This window comes from Mastigoproctus giganteus, chromosome 6 (assembly GCF_048544385.1).
Source record: "Mastigoproctus giganteus isolate SK-2022 chromosome 6, ASM4854438v1, whole genome shotgun sequence".
In the NCBI taxonomy this organism is placed as follows: domain Eukaryota; kingdom Metazoa; phylum Arthropoda; class Arachnida; order Uropygi; family Thelyphonidae; genus Mastigoproctus; species Mastigoproctus giganteus.
The window spans coordinates 44042148-44061798 of NC_143580.1; the positions used below are offsets into that span (position 1 = coordinate 44042148).

The 19651-nt window shown below is 34.5% G+C and overlaps 1 protein-coding gene across 1 annotated transcript in view; it reads left to right on the forward strand.

Moving 5' to 3' along the window:
* Window positions 1-211: 211 nt before the first annotated feature.
* Window positions 212-19651, forward strand: part of LOC150084211 (serine/threonine-protein kinase 26-like) — a 250688-nt gene continuing 231248 nt past the window's right edge. Inside the window, exon 1 of the mRNA XM_090375930.1 lies at window positions 212-288. The gene's annotated coding sequence lies outside the window, so the exon portion shown is untranslated. The remainder of the gene's footprint in view (window positions 289-19651) is intronic.

A 19651-nucleotide genomic window follows, 5' to 3' on the forward strand; every position in this document is an offset into this window, starting at 1 on the left:
AATACTTTTATATGAATGCGTTATCTGTTCTCAGAGATCATTCTTTAATTTTTTTTAGAATATATCTGTTTTGACATATTAAATTTCCCGCGGGAATGAAAATCTCAAAACCAGTATAATTAACCTGTGGTTAGTTTTTAGCAAGTTTGGATTCTTCCATTTATTACTGGTAAACGTGAAAGATATTGAAGCAAACTGTATTCTTCCGCAGTACACAGCGTCAGTGCAACATGGCGGTTTATAGTGTGCAGTTTGTTATGAAAATGTTAAGACGCTTCGACCAGCGCGGTAAGTTTTGGATATTTTTAGAATCAATGGGCATCATTCAGGGTGCGGAAGTGGTTTTACTGTTTTATATCAATTGGTTGCGGAATTATATAAATATGTATCAGTATGTATATATGGACGCACACTGTGTGCGTGTGAAGATGAAACAGAATAATCACTTATTTCTGGTTTCAATTTTACAAATGTTTTTCAGCGGTACTCACTGAAACTACCTTTGCACATAAATCATTCATTTTCGAGTAGCGGTTACTGTTTATTTTTACTGTTAAGTTTGCTTTTATGCATTGTTTTGTTTAACAAAACATAATAAAAAAAAATAGAAGTCGTGTCGTTTCTGCTAGCGATTATTTTAATAAAAATATATCTACTAATTAACAAGTGGTGAGTAGTTTAAGCCACCTTATTATTGCTCACAAACAGGCAACAGGTGTAAATTGGTCATTTACTTGGAATTGAAACAATGATGAAACAAAATGATGCAAAACATCTTTTGACCACAACCAGTCCAGTTGGACGGCATACCTGTTTCATCAGTGGCAAAGAGGCGCGCGCATTCGTTCTGTATCTCACAAACACACACAAGCACGCACACACGCTTGCGCTTATACTCAATGGGAAATTGTTAAAGTGTTTTTCACCGATTTTCCCATTGATCCATTATGAATTCAGTATTATGACTAGAACGTTTTTCTGTATTAGCAGACTTCGTTTTTTTCGTGCTGTTCAGTTGTGAGGAAGTTGAACATTGCCGTAAACTTTCATGAAGTGACATAAGTGTTTTAATTTAAAACATGCCATTTAATGAATAATTATGAAATATAGTCATATCTTTCAAGCTTATTTATATTCCAGGCTGTTTATAGATGTATTTTGTCATTTGGAAATATATGTAGGCCAGTGGTAAAACTAAATTTTGAGTTCCGCCTGTGTGCTTTAAAATCCATGTTAACCACCCGATCGGCCCCATGAGTCTGGAGGACCTGGTATAGACTGATATAGTCTATTGGTAGTCACGGTTAGAGGTTAACTGTAATATTGCTTATTTATTTATTATTATTATTTTTTTATTCTTACAAGAGTATGCTTGTTAGACTATGACTATGTAATGCAGAAAGTTTTTAAATACCTCAATTTTAAATATTATTTTAATAAAATATTAAAAACTGAAATTAGCAATAAGAAATATAGTAATAATGTAATACCAGCATAAAAATTTGTATAGTGATTTATTTTCTCAGTTAAAGTTGCAAAAATGTTTTAGGCCTGTATAATTGGGGGCAGGGAAAAATAGTTTTTATGTGTAATGTAGTTTAAAAAAAAAATGCAACCAATTCAGTTTTATATAGCTGAAACAGATTTGCGAGCTGGCCAAAAAAAAAAAAAAAAATATTGATTCTTTACAACATTAGTTTGATTATACATTACATACATTATTACACAGTTAATTTGATTATGCATTTCTTATTTGTTAAGGTTTAGTCTTGAATTATCTTGTCTTGCTTGTGAAATTAACTTTCGACTGCTTTAAATTATTTTAAATCATTTTACAAAAATTGAAAAACTTAATTCTTTAACTGATGGTTGCAAATAGCTATTTTTTTAACTAATTCAAGACTAAACTTTAACCTTAACAAATAAGAAACGTATAATCAAATTAATGGGTAATGATGTGTAATCTGAATTAGCAACTTTATGTAAATCATATCACCATAATTTACAGTGCTGTCTTTATAGTCTCTGAAGAAGTGATACAGGAAGTACCACAAAACATCTGAGAATAATATGTAATTCTTTAAGAAATTAAAGGCAGATTACACTCCATACAGGTTTAAGCGCTCATTATTTCACCACTTTCCAGTTCAATGTACATAGTTATTCTTGTTTATACTCCGGGATAACCACCAGGTCAGTGGAGGTTACAATAAATCATCAATATAAATGTTAATCGTATTTAGCAGTCGAGAGCTTGAACCCCGGTCCGCTCAAAGAGCGCCTGCTACTGCACTGTTGCTCCTGACCACTTGGTTACATCAGGCAGCTCATAGGTGAAGGCTTTGAGAGACCAAAGATATACTATATATGAAATTTTCATGGTTGTATTGAAAGTACACAATATATTTGATTTGAGAATAGTTGTTGAATTTTTCATAAACCATATTTTAGTTGGATTTCTGCTGGATATCTAACTATAACACTGCTATCAGCTGCATCAAAGCTATACTTTAATATACTAAAAAATAAACTTAATAAATATAGTGAACAATTTTTAGAAGAAGAACAATGTGGGTTCAGAAAAGGAAAAAGTACAATAGATGCCATTTTTTCATTACATCAAATTTTGGAGAAAAGAAGAGAATTTAACCTACTAACATTTCTTCTATTTATTTATTATGAAAAAGCATATAACAGTGTAAAATGGGAAAAACTTTGGCAGATTTTACATGAAGAATATATCTCAACCAAACTCTGGAAAGCAATACAAAGCCTATATCAAAACTCAAAAGTTTGCATAAAAATTCTAATGGCCAACTATCAGACCTAATTAACACCAATAAAGGAATCGAACAAGGATGTGGACTACCACTAAATTTATTTAATGTTTATATCAATAAAATTAAAGAATGGAAACAAACGGTTAACAACGGAATACAGTTGAATAACAGGAATTAAATCCAAGCTATGTTATATGCTGACAATCAGGTTATAATTGCAAAATTGGAAGATGAACTACAGATAGCAGTTATTGAACTGAATAAAATAGGCAAAAAATATGAGATGAAGAACACCTCAAAAACAAAATCATTGGAATTACGTGGTAAAAGCATACAGAGTCAAAATTGTTATTGATGACAAAATAATAGAAGAAATATCCAATTTCACTTATTTGGGAAATTTATTATCAAATGAATGGAAAGACATCCACATTAAACTACTAAAATATAATAAAATGAACAGAATGATTAAATGTCACTTTGTAAAACAAATGATGACAACTGAAACAAAATTACAATTACACAATGTTACTTCAAAATCAGCTCCCTTTTACAGTTGTGAGACTTGAGTAATAAATAAGAAAGATGCACAAAAACTAGAAGCAGCAGAAATGAGATTTTTAAGACTATTATTGGGCTAGACCACCAAAGAAATTCAGATATTCATGAGAAATTAAAAGTAGATAATATAGTAGATGACATAAAATGGTATCAGAAAAAAATGAATCTGTCACATAGAAAGAATGACCCAAATCACATCCCAAAATTAGCATTTAACTACATGCAAGAGAGATGTGGGCCGAGCGAAACAGCAATGGTGAGATCAAGAGCAACAATAGTACAGGTCTTAAAAGACCTAAGTTGGATCATGTTCGTGATGATGATGATTTTAATACACTTCGTACATATTTAAATGTAGTAGAACGTACACAATGTTTTATATATGGCTGCTATGGATACTATTGTTTTATTTCTGAATTGTTATTTCGTGATCTTATTGTGTTATAAATATTTAATATTAATAATATTTATTATTAATTACATAAATTTTACTTTAAATTGAATATTAATATTAAATATTGTGACTGTAGAATATATCTAGTATCAAAAAATATATATCAACCAGGCTGTACCCTTATAATGCACAGGGTTCTTTATAAGCGACCAGTGGATGACTGTAAAGAAGTGTTTAGTTTGATGGGATTTGGGTGCCACTGACTTCTGTTCTCCTCCAGGTTAGCAGTTACAAATGAACTAAATATGGCTTTCAGGATTTCTGAATAAGACTGGGCTCATTGAACAGCATACATTATATTTTGTGTTGCAAGTAAATTTTTTCTTCACTTAATACACTACCTTACCAAAATATTAGGGAATGTATCCATTTACACATGGTTCCAATTTTAGTAACAGTGGTATTCCCTTTTGGCATGGATTTGGCTAGGTGTGCTGGGTATCCTTAGTGATGTTATTCCATTCCCATTTGAAAGTGACCTTTATATCCATCTGATTTTTTTTTTTTCCTTTGGTTGTTGTGGCATATCCTAACCATAAATCTCAATTTAATTCATATTTGGCAGATGCCATGTATTGTCGAAATACTCTTTGTACTACCATTTATGCATAACTTGTGCCCTGTTAGATGTAGGATTTTCTTGGCATGGCCTGTCATTTTCTGGTACATCAGCATAATGTAATGAATCTGGTCTGAAAGAATATTCAGATACAACTTCTGGAAAAATGAGAGATGGCTGCACCAGGAAAACAAGTCCCCTACATGAGAACATCGCTGCCGCCGCCGCTGCCGCCGCCGCCGCCACCACCACCACCACCAGGCTGCAAGATACATTCATGGTCAGTTGCTTTGTATGACTTCCTCCATTTGTCCAGTTAGTGCCAAATTGTAATCTGTTTAACCGGATTATGTTTCCCATGCTTCCCTGACTGTTTCTGCCATTTCTGATATTATTTTGAATATTTTATTCCAGCCAGACATTAATATAGGAGGAGAAAATATCCACTATATTCCTGCTGTATAATCTCCTGCTGTATAATATATTCAGATATATTCCTGCTGCATAAACAACTACTGTAATATAGCTCTGCATTTGGCTGTGGAAGGAGGTTTGCAGATATTGGAACAGTGTAATTAGTAGAGTAATATGTATAATTTGGAAAGTTTTTGTCTGTCTGTTCTTAATCTCCTCAGATCTCATTGGAAACCAGAATCTGTTTTAATCAAAATTTTGACTACCATGCTAATTTATCTACCACCTCCAAGATATTGGATAATCTCTCTCTCACATATAAAAATCGAATTGTTTGAATGCAGATTTAAATAATTTGATTTTGTAAATTCATATAAATACTGTACAAAATCATAACTTATTTTGGAATATTGAAAGAGAAGAATACTGTTTTCACTTAAATCTTGCTTTATTTCTAATATTATGCAATTGAACTATTATATGGTTGATATTTGTTTATGTTATGATTACTACTGTGATACATATTCGTAATAGTGTAATGAGAGAAGTATATCATAACTTTCTGCAGTTTTTTTTATGGTTTCATTATGTAAAATAATTTTAAAACCATCTTCAGTTTTGATGGATTTTTTTTTCTATAATTTTTCACATTGAGTAGCCTCTTCATATTATAATTTTTACTAAATGAGAAACATGTACAGGAAAATAGTGCCTCCCCTTTTTGCTGAAAGAATTACATTTAAATAGACATGTTCCACAGGAAATACAGTGGTATTATAGAGGTATTGTATTAGATGTGGCAAGCACTTAAACCATTACAGTACATATGTTAACTCATATAAAATGCATGTTTTTAGGTAACTTTAAGGGAACAGTTTTAGTGTTCTATTCTAATCTTATGTTCACTTATGTATTATGCTTATTATTTCTTTCAAATTGCACAAAATCTTTAATTTAAGACCAAAATAATGGTTTTAATAATATTGTGAGCTGTGTACCCTCATGCAAAAGAATGGTAATTATATAGTAATTATTGTATATGAAAAACAAGGTTTTAATCTCAATTTATTCACATTACTGTGTATTGTGAATGCCTAAATAGCCTTATTCCCTATCTTTCTTATGGTTTGCAGCATTTATTGGAAATACCAATTAAAATATTTAGCCATGTTGTATATTTGAAGTATAATTCTAAATTTAATGGAAGTAAAATTTTTTTTTTGTTGTATTGCTATTTTCTTCATAATAATATACAGGACATTCTCTGTACAAGTGTTTTACACCTTATTTAATTCAGAAATCTTCGAGCTTAAATTATAAATTATTTCTTCAGTAATTACTAGAAAGGTTTTTTTTTAGTGATTGAATAAAATGAACTATGGATTTGTGTTTTTTTTTTTTTTTTTTTGTTTTTTTTATTTAGTTGTTGGCGCATCGGCTTCTGTGGCCATAATGCACCTCCCAAGGTTTTTGCAGTACTGTGATCCAAGCCCGAGGCGGGATTCGAACCCGCGACCTTTGGGTTGCCAGGCAGGCACTTTACCCACCCGGCTAGCCCGGTTGGCTTTATGGATCTGTTATATCAAAGAAGTTTTCAGGCTGATTATAGCTTTGGGATGTATGGTAAAACTAATATCGAACCCTTTTTTTATTATTTATATTCTTACATTATACTAAAAACATTCATCAGTGAGATTCCTCATGGCTATCACAGCAACTACAGTAGCAAAACAAACAAATGAAAAAAATATACATACAGTTTTGGACAAAATATAATGATACTTTGTGGCATTAAAGGTGGACCAAGGTCACTCACTTGGCTTCACACTCCATTCTAACACTGTGGAAGAATAGGCTTACTGTGTGACCTTGACCCACCTTTTGTTTTTATCCCTGCTATAGCTGTCTAGTGCTTAATATAAAGTAGTGTCTCCGAGATGGTGTTTGCTGATATTAAGGGGTTCACAAAAAAATTTGGTAATAGCAATTTTTCAATTTATTGGTTCTTTAGTTCTTACTATTATTTTAATATATCCTGAAATAGTTTTGAAAGGGAACAGGAACTGTTTACATTTTATAAGAAAAACAAAGTGCCATTCCCATCAAAATTTGAATTGTGCACTTAGCCTGAACAATCAACTGTTTCATCTTATATTTGAGCTTGTGGATATTATAGTCATGCAATCTACAATTATTCATTGCTCAAGCAAATAAATTTTTCTGTTTATACTCCAGGGCAACCAAATGGTTAGAGTTGTTCACAAGATATATAAGAAATAGCATAGCAAACAATGAGGAAAAAAAAGACCTATAAACTGTTCCTTACAAACTAAAGACCTACATCTACATATAAAATATAAAAAGCTTCGAGCAGAAGTCAGAAAACTAACCAGAAGAATCCGACGAGATGACTGGGATAAATTTGTTAAATCTTTAGAAAGTGATATCACGGGCCCACAGAGAAGAGGTTTTAAAATTTTTAAGAAATTACAACTAGACACAAATGATCAAATAAAAACCAACTCCATCTCCCAAGCAGAATGGAAGCAACACTATTCCAAACTATGGTATAACCCATGCACTAGGGAATTGGAAGATGAATATGTGATAACCAAAGATGAAGAAAATATAACAATGGAAGAACTAGAGTTAATATTACAAAAAACTGAAAAAGCCGAGGCATAGACATTTGAATGTAGAACTATTTAAATATGGGGACACCTTACTAAAAAACGCACTACTAAAATTATTTAACATCATATGGCATAAGCAACAGATACCCAAAGATTGGAAAACAGGAATAGTAATCAATTTACACAAAAAAGGCTCCAGAAATAACTCTAACACTACAGAATAACACTGCTGTCAACTGCTGCAAATACTCTAATTTACTAAAGAATAAACTTAATAAATACAGTGAACAATTCTTAGAAGAAGAACAATGTGGGTTCAGGAAAGGGATAAGCACAATAGATGCCATTTTCTCACTACAACAAATTGTGGAGAAAAGAAGAGAAATCAATCTACCAACATTTCTGCTTTTTTATTGATTATGAAAAAGCATATGACAATGTAAACTGGGAAAAACTTTGGCAGATTCTACGTGAAGAAAATATCCCAACCCAACTCCAGAAAGCGATCCAAAGCCTATATAAAAACTCAAAAGTCTGTATAAAATATTCTAATGGCCAACTATCAGACCCAGTTAACACCAATCAAGGAGTGAAACAAGGATGTGGACTATCACCAAATTTATTTAATATCTACATCAATAAAATTCTTAAAGAATGGAAACAAACAATTAACAACGGAATACAGTTGAACAACAGGAATAATATCCAAACTATATTATATGCTGATGATCAAGTTATAATTGCAAAATCCGAAGATGAACTACAGATAGCAGCAAATGAACTTAATAAAATAGGTAAAAAGTACAAGATTAAAATCTCCACCTCAAAAACAAAATCAATGGGATTATGTGGAAAAAACATACAAAGAGTCAAAATTGTCATTGATGATAAAATAATAGAACAAATATCTGACTTCACCTATTTGGGAAATTTAATATCAAATGAAGGGAAAGACATCCACATTAAATTACAAAAATATAATAAAATGAATGGAACGATTAAACGCCACTTCGGAAAACAAATTACGACTGCACAACATCACTTCAAAGCCAGCCCTCTTCTACAACTGTGAGACTTAGGTCCTAAATAAGAATTATGCACACAAACTAGAAGCAGCAAGACTTGACCACCAAAGAAATTTAGATATTCGCGAGAAATTAAAAGTAGATAACATCGTAAATGACATAAAATGGTATCAGGAAAAATGGATCAGCCACATAGAAAGAATGAATCCAGACCGGATCCCAAAATTAGCCTTTAACTACAAACCTACAGGCAAGAGAGATGTTGGTCAACCAAGACAATGATGGCGAGATCAAGACCATCTCCAAGAGCTACAACGGAACAGGTCTTAAAAGACCTAACCCGGACCAAGTTCATGATGATGATGATGATAATATTTTTTTATGTAATGTAATACAATAAAATATTATACAATATGTAATGTAATACAATAAAATATTATACAGTATGTAATGTAATACAATATATTACAATAATTCTATTTATAATTAAAAAGAAAGTGAATTTATAAATAAAGTAGAAAAATGGGGAAATACAGCAGGCCCCCGTTATAACGCGGTTCACTTTACGCTGATTCGCTATAACGCTGTTCTTATGTTATAACCAGTATCTGACTATAATGCTGTCACAGATCACTATAACGCTCTTTTATAGATTGAATTTTTGGCATATTTAACAAAATCATTTCATTTGATGGAGTTGATAGCTCAGAAATGAATGTCAAAACAGCATTTAAACGTTTCCCATGCCGACTTGAGAAATTTTCTCGCACACTAATTTAATTGCAGTACAGTGACTTGTTACGTAGTTCCGAGATCAACATTTTAAAAAATGATCAAGTATATTGCTTGTAATATTTGCGTTATATGCATTTATCTGAAGTCTAGTCATCACTCATTACCGTATTAGGCATCGTGTGAAACAGACAGTTTACTTGAACATTGTATCATAATTAATGCAACCAACGCAGTTACATTTTCGAAGAGTTAATAATGGCCGATAAGAATGAAAAAGCAACGTCTGAGCGCAGTACGAAGACTATAAATGTAAGAAAAAGACTGAATTTGAAAATCAAATTAAACGTTTTGAAGCAAATCGATTCTGGTCAAAGACAAGCGGATGTGTGCCATAATTTAGTGCCGGCAAGTTTAACTGTAAGAACAATTATAAAAAAATAAAGAATTAATTTTAGCAGCAGGAAAGATAGCTGTTCCACTGTAAGCAACTAGGGCTAGGCCGGCTATTAGGATTGAAATGGAAAGACGTTAACTAATTTTATTGAAGATAATATCCAATGCAGAATTCGGTTAAGTTAAATATTATTTAAAAAAAAAAGAGAGAGAGAGAAAGAGATCAGCCAATATGATTATCTGAAGAAAACTCACTTAAAAAAAAAAAAAAAGTGTGGAACCATTTAAAACTGGTAAGGGCTGGTTGAATAGATTTAAAATCCAGGGAGAAGCCGCAAATGCAGATCAAGGAGCCGAAACTTTCAAAAAAGAACTTGTAAAAATTATTGCAAAGGGGTATTATGTGTTATACTTCTCAAAAAGTTTTTAACCTAGATGAAGCAGGACTTTTGTGGAAACGAATGCCTAAAAGAAGTTTCATATTGAAAGAAGAAAAAAACATGCCAGGTTTCAAAGCGGCGAAGGATCGGTTGACTTTATTGTTGGGTGGTAACGCTGAGGGGGATTTAAAATTAATACCCTTTTAGTTTATTTGGAAGAAGGCCAAAGTTCAACCCAAAATCGACACATTTTTCATGATTAAATTCATCAATTAAATTAAATCAATTTAGATCAATTAAATTCATGATTTTAACTGGAATTTTAAATTTAATTTTGATACGTAAATAGTTACCACATTATTATATACGTATGTAATAAAGAATATTTTATATGTACAAATATTTGAATATTAAATTTTTTGACCGACATTTGTGCATCTTTTCACTACCGTTTATTATTGATCATGAAATATCCTATGGCACTGACCGCAACTCACAAATACATATGTTATCTTATGGGAATGCAGCGCTCCCTTAGCGCGGATTCACTTAGTGCTCTGTTTTTCCGGAACGAATTATCAGCGTTAAGCGGGGGTTACCTGTAGTGTAGTGCACTCCACGGACAGTAAAGTGATAAGGAGAGAGGAATAAAAGAACAGTAAAAAAAAAAAAGAGAGAGGAATAAAAGAACAGTAAAAAAAAAAGAGAGAGAGGAATAAAAGAATAAAGTTAAAAAAAGTGAGAGGTGAGAAAGTTAAAAAAAGACAGAACAAAGCTAACTAATAAAATATGCATAATAAAAATACATAATTATCTAAAAATTAATCAAATGAGGATGTTGCCACACAACTTACAAAATCAGCCTCTCATCAGGTACCAGTGGCTGTAATTGCAAACAAAATAGCAACATCATTTCTTCCATTCTGATGGAAACCACGAGCCAATGGGTAAAAAGCATAAACATAAATAAAAATCAGAATAAAATTTAGTTACCAATATAATGGAAGATGAAAATAGAAATTACTAGAATTAAAAGTGGTTTTTTAGAAATGGCTTGTGAAGTTTACAGTTGACAAATGAAGATGCAAAATTAAAACTGGAAATAATAACTGAAAATTTCTAGAAACATATAACATTTTAGCTTAATACTAATTAAAGAGATTTGAAAACATAATTAAAAGTGAGTAGCCTACAAAAACAAAAGAATGAGGGAGTTCCAAAAAGTAAGGTAACACTTTTTTTTTTCTTAATAATGGTGAAAGGGAATGAAATGTGGTGGACGGACAGACCCATTAATAATGTTCAAAAAGACCACCAGTGCAGTGTTGCGGTACTGTTGCCTCACAGCCGATCCAGTTGCAAAATGGCGGCTACCGTGCGAGTGTGGTCCAAAACTGGTGATTGTGAAGTTATTCAGTTTTTGCAAGCAAAAGGGTCTGCACCAAGTGACATTCACCGTGAACTGGTTGCTGTGTATGACAAAAAGGTGATGACAAACAAGCAAATGTGTTTTTGGTGCAATGAATTTAAAGCTGGTTGTGTTGACATTGAAGATCGACATCGGGCGGGCAGGCCTTCATCGAGCAAGACAGAAGAAACATTTCGTGCATTAAGGGCGTCGTTCATGAAAACAGGCGAGAGTGAAACTTTTTTTTTTTTTTTTATGTGAACCCCAAACACGAGAGGTATTAGAACCTATAGTACTTAGTACCGTGCTTGGGTTACTAAGGAAACCTGGTTGGGTTACTTGGGAAACTGTATGAAATTGCACAAATAGTGAATGTAAGGAAGTCGACTGTTCATGAAATTGTTTACGATATCCTTGGCTTTCGAAAGGTGTGCTGCTGCTGGGTGTCCCGACAATTGTCAGAGGAGGACAAAGCAAAACGCATGGGGATGTGTCTGGAGAATGGAGAACTTGTTGCGATACAGTGATGAAGGAGAGGATTTTCTCGATCGCATAGTCACAGCAGACGACACATGGGTTCATCACTTTACCCCGGAGAGCAAACAAGACTCCACGACCTGCAAACATCCACAATCTCCTGTGCACAAAAAATTCAAAACTGTTCCCAGTGTCTGAAAAGTCATGGCCACAGTGTTCTGTTATTGCCAAGGCGTTCTGTTGGTGGATTTCTTGCTGAAGGGAGGAACAATTAATGCACAGCTTTACTATGCAACGTTGAAAAAACTGAAAGCCAACATTTGACGCAAATGACCAGGACTCCTGACAAGCAGTATGATTGTGTTGCACGACAGTGCAATTCCACACACTGCCCACACCACTCGTGAGTGGTTGTGCCATAATCGTTGGGAAACTGTCACATCCCCCCCCCCCTACAGCCCAGACTTAACGCCTTCAGACTTCCATTTGCTCAGCCATCCGAAAAAACACCTTTCAGGAAAGCATTTCACCATGGATGAGTAAGTTCATCTGGCAGTGCAATGTTGGTTACTGCACGTGGGCATGGACTTCTTCAGTACTGGTATTGATAAAGTGATCCATCATTGGGACAAGTGCATCAATAAAACTGGAGACTTTGTGGAGAAGTAGTGCATGTTCACTTATTTCTTGGTGTGTAATTTCAACTTCTTATTATTAAACATCATCGAGAGAAAAAATATGTTACCTCACTTTTCGGAAATCCCTCGTATAAAGGGATATGGAAGCAATGATTTGAATATATAAAAATATTAGAAATATAGCAATGTAGACTAATAATTACTGAAAAAGAAATTTTGACTAATGAGATGCAAAGGCAAAGTTGTAAACAACAGCTTGAAGTAAAAACAAAATAAAATGAAATATAAAAATAAATAATAGCAGCACCTGGAAATAAATTTTTTTACCAGAATCTAGAAATTTTTAAGAGTAAATAACATGTTATGTAGACATGTTATTCTATTATTTTTCAATAGCCTAATGACAAATAAAGTAATGAGATATGAAACTTTAAGTGAGGGGGGGGGGGGAAATAACAGTGATGTTAAATATCTAGGCTATAACATGGAGTCAAAAAATATAAATGGAAATAATATCTGAAATTTTATCAGAAAATACATATAGCAATGAGAGTTAAAGCAAACAACAATATTACATATAGGGGTTTAAGGCAGAAGAATATATATATATATTACAATAAAATACATGATTATAAATGGTGGTTATAAAATAAGTTTCCCTATTCAGGAGACCCTAGTGTCAAAACAGTTAGAGTTAGCTCTGTGAAAATCGGTAGGTATGTCATTTAGGGTATGGGGAAGTGATTTGTAGAAGAAAAAAAAATTAGTTCAAATTTCTATCACGGGGGAAAAACTGTGCTGCACATATGTAAAAGTTGTCATTTATTTCAAGACATGCTGCTTATGCAAATGACATCCTATTAGATAAAAGTAGAGAGGCCAACGCCACCGTCAATAACCATTATGGGTCTTACAAAAAAGGAACATGCTCTTTTAGTAAAACTGTTTTACCAGAATAATAGTAACGCTAATGTGAATATCGGAAACTTAAAGTTTTGCATAAAGGACCTTTGACGTCAGTGGGGCTTTGAAAACTAAATAAAGAAATTTGAAGTGACTTGGGAGTTCGGTGTGATTCCAGGCAGGGGACGACCATGTATCGGAATGGAGGTAGTGAATGAAGTGGCAGTTGCAATGGCCGCCTCCAGGTCAGAATGCGAAACATTACCAGTCGGTAGTGCCAGAGGTGTGTCAAGAGACTTGAACCTTTGGTGTACTGTACTTAAAGTGCTTTGAATAATTTTACGCTGCTTCCCGTACAAGATTCACATAGTGCAAGAACTAGTCTTGTGATCAGCAACAACGAATAGACTTTGCTCTATGATTTCTGACTCATATGGAACTTGATGATACATGGGTTTGAATGATGTTGTGGTCTGATGAGGCACATTTCATTCTTCATGGGGCTGTAAATGCACAAAACTGCCGAACATTCTCGTGCATCTGCTGTGCATGAAAGACCACTACAAAGTCCATGTGTTACAGTATGATGTGGATTCACAGCAGAGTTTATAATCGGACCATTTTTCTTTGAAGTGTCTACATCTCATGGCCCAGTAAGGTGTATGGTAACTAGTGCACGGTATACTGCACTCTTCTAAGAGATCACATTATTCCTGCTCTGCAAGAAAGGCAATGCTTGCATGAACACTACGGAGACCGTAATGTTTATGCAAGATGGTACCCCTCCCCATGTCGGTCGACAAGTGAAGGAACTGCATTCAACATTCGGAAATGATTGCATAATTTCTAGAGACTTTCCGCAGTTCTGGCCAGCCCAATCAGCAGATCTCAATCCTTGTGATTTCTGGCTATAGGGATACCTGAAACAGTTTACCATGGTGGTATACAGATGCTTGTCGATTTGAAAGCAAGCATTAAACAGCATGTAGCCAGCATCCCCAATGAGATGCTGTGTGAAACTTGCATACAGCCTTCCGTTTTCAGAATGTCATCTCAAGTGAAGGAAAGCACATAGAACATATCTGTATATTTCTGAGTTCTGATATTAAAATCTAATCCTAAGTTAAGTGTTCTATTTCATGTGTACAGTGCCAATTTCTCCCCTGGTGGCAGAAATTTGAACTATTTTTTTCTTCTTCTACAAATCACTTCCCCATATCCTAAATGACATACCCACCGATTTTCACAGTGATATCTCTAATCGTTTTTATACTGGGGGGGGGAGTCTCCTGATTAGGGAAACTTATTTTATAACCACCTGGTATATACAGGGTTATTCAAATGATTCATTCGATTTCAAATTACTATATTTTTGAAGTCTACAAATACAGAGTGATTAGTGGTATATCAATCAAAAGAAAAACTGTCCTAGTTTTGTCTCTCACCTTATAAGTGCTCTATGTGACTTCCCATTATACAAGCAATGTTGAGACGATATTCAAATTCCTCCCATACTCGCTCCAGCACGTCCTTTATCACTGACTCCACAGCAGTAACAATGCAATTTTTGAGCTCATCCAGAGTTGTGGGCAATGCTAGCATGTGCACAGCATTATTAACGTACACCCAAAAGAAGAAGTTGCATGGCATAAGATCTGGTAACCTAGGGGGCCAGCTGTAGAGCACCAAGTCATGGGGTGCACTGCGACCAATCCACAGTCTGTCGTGGAGCCACAGTGTAAGTGCAGCCGTCTCTTGGTGACCTTCTAAAACAGGGGTGGGCCACATCCGGCCCCGCGACGATGCTGAATCCGTCCCCCTCGGTAAATGCATAAATATAGAAAATCCATACCTGACTACACTCGCCGTAAACGTTCGGCTTAATTCGGTTCAATTGGGAATCGCGGCCAGTACAACAGTAACCAAGTGATTCTACGCAGCGTCAAAGAGTTATTTCCTAATTATTATTGTAGCATCGATCGAACGAAGTTCCTTTGGGTTTGACTTCTTATTGAAAAAAATAATATTGGTGCGAGATATTTTATGTTTTATGCCTTTTCTAATTATTACAATTTTTAATTTAATATAATTTATAGCCCATAAAATGAGCCAATTAAAAAAAAAAAGAAAAATTGATGCCGAATGCCGCATTTTCAATGATAATTGGACATTCAGATATATTTTTTAAAAATACATTAATAATTTGGTAATTCAAGTAATATAACATTTTTTAGGTTCTGATTTTTTTTATTAAATCGTTCAATCTATTCCGGCCCGCATCATGATGCGAAAATTTCATTCGGCCCGCATCAAGATACGAAAATTTCATTCGGCCCGCTGACGAAAAAAGTTACCCACCCCTGTTCTAAAACTTGTAGATTTCCTTTTTCATTTGGTGTATGCCAAGTTAATGGCGATTTTTTTTTTTTTTTTTTTTTTTTTTTTTAATGAAAACCCCAAACATGAGAGGTATTAGAACCTATAGCACTTAGTACCAAGCTTTGGTTGGAGGTTGAGAAGACGAAAGAAGATATTTGTTGACATTTGACTTAAACTTCTGTAGACTGTAATTTTCGGGAAATATGTACGAAGGAAAGTTGTTCCAGAAAATGGCAGTTGAATGAATAAACGAGGAAGATGAAAAGTTGGTTCTGTGAGTTTGAAGTTGGACAGTAAATGGATGTTGGCTGGTGGCAGCACATGTTCAGACTGTTTTGAAAGAGAGAGTGGGAATTATAGAAGCCAAATCAGAAGAACAGTTTCCATGGAAGTATCTATAAAAAAGGCATGCAGTAGAAACAGTACATCTATGAGACAGTGAGTAGAGAGACTGTTAGAGATGAGACCTTAATTAATCTACCTGCCCTTTTTTTGAATGGAATCTAGAAGCCTGAGAGAGGTTTTGGGGGCACCGCGTCAGATGTGGGATCAATATTCCATGGTTGGGTGGATTTGTCGTATGTACAGAGTGAACAGCTGTTTGGAAGAAAAGTAATGCCAAGAGAGCGAAAGAGAAAACCAAATTTTTTCGATGCAGAGGAAGCAATATTTGTAATGTGCTTGTGCCAGGAGAGATTAGAAGTCAGGGTAATCCTTAAAGGAGATATATAATTTTGCCTAGAAATCAGAGTGTCACCAAAAATAAAAAAACATAAAATAAAAAATATAAAAATATAAAATAAAATAAAATTTAAAAAAATAATAAAAAAAAAAAAAAAAACATAAAAAAAAAAATAAATAAAAAATAAAAAAAACAGTGTGTCACCAAAATTTAGGAGGAGAAGAATCCTTTTTTGCGAGATGCAAGACAAGACTGATTAGAAGGATTGAAATCAACTAAGTTGTCTTTGCCCCACTGGAGAATTACATGGAGATCGGCATTTAAGGAATTGGTAGCGGATATTCCAGAAATTGAAGCTGATTGAGCGGGGCAAGGTTTCTCAAAATGGAAAGTGGAATGCAATGTGCTATCATTGGCAAAACTATGGATAGGATTTCCAGTCAATGGAAGAAGGTCATTAATATACAAGAGAAAAAGAGTGGGAGAGAGAGAGAACTGAACCTTGGGGTACACCAGCATTAGTGGAGAAGTTAGAAGTCAGAGAGCCATCTACCGTCACCCTCAGTGAACAATCAGAGAGAAAACTGGATAATCACTTACAAAAAACAGTTGGCAAACCATAAGATGGAAGCTTGTTTAGAAGACCTCTATGCCAAAAACGATCGAAAGCCTTTGAGATGTGAAGCGCAACTGTTTGTTGACTTCAGCAAATGATTTCTCCATTACTTTGAAAAGAGTAGAAGTAATTGCAATGGGACAATAATTGGATGTGAGAGATTTGTCACCCTTTTTAGGAACTGCCTGGATATGAGCAAATTTCCAAGTAGAAGAAAAAAACACCTTTGGAATAAGAAAGTGAAAAAAGGCGGCAATGAAAAGGAATAAGTTCAGGAGCACAGGTTTTGAAAACAAGTGGAGAAATACCATCGGGACCTGGAACTTTCTTAGCATCAAGATTCGTCTAAATCCTTCTGAAATCCTTTTGACGGAAGACCACAGGAGGCATTGAATGGAGCGTGTTTGGAAAGATGGGAGGTGTTTTACCAAGATCATTAATACATGAGTTGGAAGAAAAATGGGATGCTAGCATGTCAACTTTATTCCTGGCTGAAGTGACAACAGAACCATCTGGTTTTGACAGAGGTGGGAGCAGAGATGGGAAAAGTTGCGGCCAATAGTTTTGGCAAGAGACCAGAATGCTCAGCTACCATTAAGGCAAGAAGCAAGTTTTCTACTCTTAGCCTGTTCAAAATCTAATTTTGCAAGCTTTGGTGTAGGCAAAAAATGAAACCGAGGAATTGGAAACAAGCCAATTACGATATGCAATGTTCTTCTCTTGAACAGCCTTAGCACATTTATTGGAAAACCAAGGTTTAAATAAAGTACGAGATTTTAGAGTGGAGTGTGGAATAAGGGATTCCATTCCTACGAAAATAATTTCACTGACACGATCTGAGCAAACATTAACAATCGGAAGTTTTGAAACAGTAGTCCAACCAAGGAAAAGAAGAAAAGAAATCTCGCAGGTCATCCCATTTTGCATTCTTGTAATGCCAAACAACACGAGGTTGGGAATAGCCATGAGATAAAGGCTCCATTGGAGAAGAGACAGTCGCCAAGTTGTGATCTGAGGTACCTAAAGGACCACTCACTTTGACTGTGTACTTAGAAGGGTTGTTTGTGAGAAAAATATAGATCAAGCATGTTGGCTGTATGGTTAGGATTGTCCGGTATTCTTGTAGGTAAATGAACAATCTATGCAAGGTCATTAGAAATTGCAAAAGCCTCAGCATCTCGACCAGCTGGGTCGGTGTGACTAGAAAACGGAAGCCAGCTGGAGTTGTGAACATTAAAATCACCAAGGAAAATTACCTCACTGTTAGGAAAGTTGGACTGGAGAAAGTCAAGTTGCAAAGAGAGGAAGTCAAAGAACTCCAAGTATTTAGTGGAGTTGGGAGAACGGTAGAGACAACACATGGATTTGACAGAATGAGGTAAAGAGATTTCAAACCAGAGAATATCGAAAAGAGGAGATTCCAAATTACCAAGTCTCTGACAGGGAATATTGGAACGGACATATGCACAAGTACCACCTTTGAGGCCAAAGGAATCATACAGCAAATAATTTGGGCAACTGAGATGAGCAGTAGTTGAATCAACTGATAACTGAGATTCTGTCAGAAAAATTACATGGGATTTGGCAGACTGCAAGTGGAAATGGACATCGTTGAGATTAGAATTGAGACCACGTATATTTGTGAAATGAACTCGGAAGCGTTTGGGAGATTTAGATCTTTTTGCAGATAAGCTTACTCTATTAGAGTGACAATTCATGGTGTATTCAATAGTAAGAAAAAAGTGGGAGGACATGCTGTATGAAGTAATGAAATTTTTGGATATGGCATACAGATGGTAAGAATATACCCAGTTGCTTGACATAACATGGCCTTGGTTGATAGGTGCAAAATTATGCTCATTTGATATTGGATGAATCATTTAGAATAACCATGTATGTTGTCCCAAACAGTACCAGTAAACCATTACTGATACTGTTTGGGACTGCTTTCTAGTTTTTTGTTTTTTAGAATTAAAATAATATTTTTTTCTTATGTTTAAGTAAAAATAGTTTACTTTTGTATTTGCTTTGGATTGTTGGTTGAAAACTGGGTGGTTAGGAAGCCTGATGGAATGATCTATCACCAAATTCTCATTTTATATGTTGAAATATAAAATGAGAATTTGGTGAGTATATCATTTCAATATGATCCTAATTAAACATGAATGTAATTAAATATGAATGTAATTAAATGAAATAGTTCTATAAAATAATGCTACTCTGCATTAAGTTTTAATGTCAACCATCTGGGGAAGCTGTTGTTCCTCTAGTGATAGTGACAGCACTTTATCTTAGGCTCTTTAGAAAGGACGACAACATTTGTTCACATAGTGAACAAATGTCGTCGTCCTTCTAAAGAAACTAATATTGTTTTTAATCATACGACATCTGGCATCTGTTATCGATTAAAAACACACGGAATTGCTGTGACTGGTGTCAGAACTATTTAGTTCCATAATCATAACAGATAGCTGTCTGATGCAAACTGCAATTGCCCATATTTATCAGTTCTACAAATTGCAGCGTCTGGAAACTAGGCATCTGCAAGGAAATCTGATTAATATGTTTAAGGCCTTGAATGGATTGAGTAAGCTAAATGTTGCTGGCGTTCTTC